This window comes from Clytia hemisphaerica, unplaced genomic scaffold, assembly GCF_902728285.1.
Source record: "Clytia hemisphaerica strain Z4C2 unplaced genomic scaffold, Clytia hemisphaerica genome assembly, whole genome shotgun sequence".
Lineage (NCBI taxonomy): Eukaryota > Metazoa > Cnidaria > Hydrozoa > Leptothecata > Clytiidae > Clytia > Clytia hemisphaerica.
The window spans coordinates 693,153-698,724 of record NW_027103551.1 but is presented as its reverse complement, the minus strand read 5'-3'; positions in this window follow the sequence as shown (position 1 = coordinate 698,724).

Sequence of the window (5,572 nt, the reverse complement as noted above, 5' to 3'; positions counted from 1 at the left end):
GCTACGGTTCGCAAGGTTGTTGGTTCAACCCCCAGCCGAGTCATACGGAAGATTCCCAAAAGGGTACTTGATGCCTCTCTGCTTGATGCTCAGCAATTAAGAGAAGGATCAAGGGTAAGTGTAGTAATCCAGGGAGAAAGAGTGGCGCCCTCCCCTACCTTCGGGTAGATAGCTATCGAAAGAGAAGTCTTCGGCTCGCCTCCTATTGCAGTCGGAAACTTATACTTACTTACCAAAAAACGTTACTAGGTTTTCGCTTTATTTTGCGCGACTGTGGCGACCGGCCTTAACGTATGCAAAAATATGTATTTTTTTCTTTTTGCGATGTCAACTCTGGCTTCAACTGTTACGTTAAAAGACGTGTGTTAAAACTTCTTCTTGCCGGTCAATTTCGTTAGCTCTGGTTCAATTCTGACATGGTAGAAAAGCTGATGGAAGAGCTACGCAAAGCCTTCCATTAACTTTTCGGTGAAATTTCTAATTTCTTAATGTCATATGTTGTGACAAGAAATATAGAAGCATTTATGGCTTTTATACCGTAAACATATATGGCTGGCTCGTTTCTAAGTTTGATGTTGTACCTCAGATATGGACTATCCAAAAACGCTTGATTTTCCAAATGGAAGTCTCTAATTTTACGTCCGCTTAAAACCATAAAGTAAATTAAGTGGAAATAATTGAAATTTTTTGTTTTTTTATGGGACCCTTTAGGTATACAATCATGGTCGTCATATTTGAGAAAAAAGGGAAATCCACCGGGAAGTTTTGAAACCACAATCGATTTGTAAGTGCTCTAAAGTAGGTTTGAAGGGTAGAGTTTTAACTCTGAGTTTTAACACTAGACTTAAGACTTCTGAGGATCCAAAAGTTTAAAAATAGCCTAATAAGGCTGAGAATATAGCCTGGAAGTCTGCCAACCTCTCCCAAATTGAAATATTCGATTAACCCTTAGCCCACGCGGGACGCACATGTGCGTCCGCGCCTATATACGAGGGACGCGTATACGCGTCTTTTATATGTATGGTCATTTAAGCAATGATATTTAGTTTTCTGTTGTTGTGAGAATCAAATGGTTATGATATTTGAAAAGAGCGATAAATTTCCATTCCGGAAAGTATAGGTTTCAAAGGGTTAGGATGAAGTGCGCAATCAAAACAAACATTTGAAAAACGTTCAAATTCAAGATGGAGGCGGTGAAATGACTGTTATGAAAGTTAGAGGTAAGGATTTGAGATTTCTTCAAGTATTTTGGCAGTTTTAGTGCAGAATTTTTTTATCCTTCAACACATCAATGTCTTCTACTGCTGTTCTGTAAGTTTTTTATTTGTTTTTCACTAAAATAGCTTTTGAAAAAATAGATTTTCATTGGCCCATATTTTGCACTTTTTTTCAGTGTCGTAAAATGTAGTGTTGTTAACCTTTTGAAACTTTGACTGAGATAAAATGCAGTATAGGGGTTATGTTATGGCTCAGAAGAAAGCAGATAAATTTTCCTTTTCAAAGATATATAACTTTTTAGCTGAAGTTGTTTTGTTTAAAAGTTATACCGGTTTGCGTAAAAGGTGACTTTTTATGAAAAACCACTGCGCGCTGTAGGGTCAAACACAGCGGTCGACAGCGGAGTCAAAGGGTTAAGTTAAAGAGATAGCCCAAAATCGACTTTCTTGCCAGAACTTTAAATCTTGAAAAACGTTAAAATAACCAGAATTCTCATTCTATTTTGACCATGATTGTAGGTACCCGCTGACCATAAAAATTCCAAAATTCGTGAATTGACCGTTGGGATCCAAAATCAGATATTTTGAAAAGGATTTAAAAAGTGTTTTGACCCCTTGATCGATTGGTAATCATCGAAAGTATCTTTTGGAATAGTGAGTTATTGTAGCTATCTCTAGGAGCATTGCGTGCGTTCAGAAACACTTAAGCGGCGTTTGCGATTACGGTAAACTGTCTAGTTAGCTCTATAATATAATTTACAATTTCTAAAAATGCTTTAAATGAAAAATAGATTAATGAATGTGTTACATTATTGTGTGCGGTATTTGAAACCTTTTGGGTGACGATATGTTATTATCAACTTTAGTCTAGGAGGTCTGGATTCGAACTTTCATTCGGTTCTGTAGCATGTAAATTTTTTTATAAGAACAAACTATATAAGAACATAAGGCTTTGATTGCCGAAATCTCAAGATTAAGTTGAGAAAATTTTAAGGCTTTGCATACTCTAAAACACCCAATTTCTCAGGAAAATGGACTAACCTTTGTAAACCCTGGGCCAAGCTATATCCGCCATCTTTGACCGGAGTTCTTTTGAAAGTGGTACCCGCAAAGAAGCCAGTGCAGTGTTAAAAATTTGCCTAGCGAAAAACGTTATCAAATCATTTGAGTGCAAGCAAAGTAGATCAAGTGCTCTCGATGCGGTAACCACTTTCAAAAGAATTCCGATCAAAATAAAAACAATTTGCAACATTCTTTTTCAAGTGGCCCCAAACCTTTATGTAAATCTACAACCATTGGCGCACTTAACATTTCGAATTTCTTCGATGAGCATCGTTTTGAATTCCACGCTGTCCAAATCACCTTCCCAGATCAATATTGTTCCATCTTCTTTCTTAACGAAGGGCTGATCGTCATCATCAATCATAACTTTGATTCTCAAATCAGCATTCTCGAAGATTCTTGCGTCTTGTCCCATCTTGCATTTTTCTCTCAATAATGTCTTTTTACTGACAATTTCAACGTGTATATTACAGAAAGCCTGATTGTTAAACATTTCATAGTCCTCTTCTAAACTTCGGTAATCCTGGTTATTCCATTCAACTTCATACCAAACTACCCCATAATCTCCAACTGAGTAAACTGAATATGCCGTTACTATTGGTGACCACTTTTGGAAAAAATACACCAATCTTTGTAAAAGAGAACTTTGTAAATTACTACAATCTTCTCTAATGTCATCATAAAAGATCATTCCCATCCATGCAAAAATTTGAATATTACATTTTTCATCAGAAGAAGAATTCTGAGGGTTCAAATTATTGTAATATTGAAAATGATCAAAATCAGGATTTTTCAACACGTCCAAAAGTTCTTTGTTCATTGAATCATCTACAGGATAATGATCGTGGTCATGCCTTTTATATTGACCATGATGCAAATATCTGTTTGGAGAAATCCAATCAGCTGTAAGCTTACAGATATCCTCGTAGACTAAACAAAGGAAAATAACTGTATAGCCTTTAACTTGTTGAGTTAATTGTAATTGTTTTGATACTAGTGTTGGATTTTTATAGTATATGTATCCCTCTGCATTTATAAAAAGCAGTTGGTGATTTTTGTTGCTTGTTCTCGGTAACTGATCAAACAAGTTTGAGAAATCATCTCGATGGTCATTCTGCAAAAATTCAACATCCAAAACATTTTCTATAACACTGTTTTCACTTTGCTCAACAAGAACTCTTCTTTTTTTGGAAAATATGAATAGTTTAAAACACGATGAACGTTTCAGCAACATTTCAACAAGATAGTAAAACATCTTCGAAATCATTTCAACTCGTTGGCCGGGCAATCTTAATTTTTTAATATCCATAAAAATTATGATGGTTTTTCGTTGCACAAGCAAACACTCAATTGCCGAATGTTTCTTTATTTCCGTACCTCTTATCTTCATTGAACTTCTGAACAAGATGAAAGCTAACAGTAGGAACTTCATTATTCCGATCTATTTCCCTGATGTAGATTTGATATTGAAATTTTCTTGCCGAATTTCTTACGCCTCCTCCTTCAATCAATTTAATGTGAATTTAGATGTCACTGGAAAAATATATGGCCACTATAAGATATATTCACGATTTTTGATTCTTTGAGTGAGTGACAGATTTTATCTCAAGGTAAAAGACTTATCTATTTTAAGAAACCTTCCTTCTTGTGCCCCGTTGGGTCATGACCTTGTTGAACAATGGGAAGCGAATGGGTTGTCAATGATTTATTCATAGTAATTATTTTCACCGTCATTTTGTTTTTTCATTTTTAAAATACAATTCTGGGACGAGATGGAGTTTTTAGAAACTTATTTGATTTGGTTGGTCTTTAACCAAAAATGAAACAATTTTGTTACTTTTTCTAAAGAACGCGTCATCTTTATTACTTCAAATGACCAATTAGTGAAGTATCTTATAAAATCTCCATCCCATCTGACAATTCTTATGCTTTGAGTCATCATATTTCAAGAATTCAAAGTTTCATTTTGAACATTAGTAACTACAATCAACGAAAAAGATTAAATGAAATTTAGAATTGATAGACGACCTCTCATTTGTTTAAACTCAAATTGAAAAATACAATTAAATCACAGGGTTTAAAACTATCCACTAAACGTTCTGATGAAAATCTATGGCTCATTGCTTTGGCCTTAATTGCATCCAGATTTTGGATGAATATTTGATGAGCTTTTAGTGCGCTGATTGGCTAACGCAAAACAATCACATAAACAGTTAATTTTTTTTGAGGACATTACGGTATTTTAATATGTTTTTTGTTCTGGGAATATGAAAATTTCAATTTGTGACAGTACACCCCAGAGGGTCACTCGATTTAATAAAAAATAAATAAATGGTTTGCAAATTCGCCCTTGAGCAGTGAAAAAGTACCCTAACAATGCATTTTTTGAAACATTTTTGACCTTTACAGTGTACAGTTCTTTTTTTAAACACACTTTTAAGAAACATGAGGCTCAGAATGCTTAAAAACTAAGAAACATCTAAGAAACATGCTGAGGCTGAGAATGAGAAAATAAAATCGTTTGATTCGGTTTTTCTTAAGAACTTTCCAATTCATAGACTTCGAGGATATATTCTGAGCCATATTAGACCATCCTTGAACTTTTGGATACTGAGAGCCTAAGAAACATTTGGATCCTGAGATCCTAAGCTCCTAAGCCTTAAAGGAGCGTTAAAGCTCAGAGTTTATGCCATTCAAAACTTTTGCTTAGATAGGCAAATTGGCACTTATTTTAAGTTTCAAAGTTAGCAATAATGGCTATTGATTTTCTTTACATTTAAAAACTAATTATGAATTAACCATATATGGTAAAATAAAAAGAGCTTAGTCTGAAGATCAAGTAAAGTATAAAAAGGGTTTTGCATTTGATTTATATCAAGCAAACATACAATCTCCTACTAGGTAAACTGTAGAAGAAAGTAAAATTTAACACTGAAAAATCTAAATCATTAAATATGGTAGATTCCGGCATCAAAATCACTAACGACTGCATTGAGGCTTTCAAAGGATTTCACAAAGCACCACAAAAGCACCGTTTCTGTGTCTTTGGTTTCAAACAAAAATTTGACAAAGTTGTCTTGGTTCATTCAGCACCGTTAGACACTAAATTTGAAGACTTGGTAATAATTCTTGCTCAACATAAAGCTTGCTACGTTTTCTACGACTGCCAATATGAAAACAAAGAGGGACACAAAAGCTAATTTCAGAAAGAAGCTTCAACAAACTTTTCAAGAATTACGTCACAAACATCACTTGCCTCGTTTTGAAATTATTGCCAAGGTGATCAACTCCCA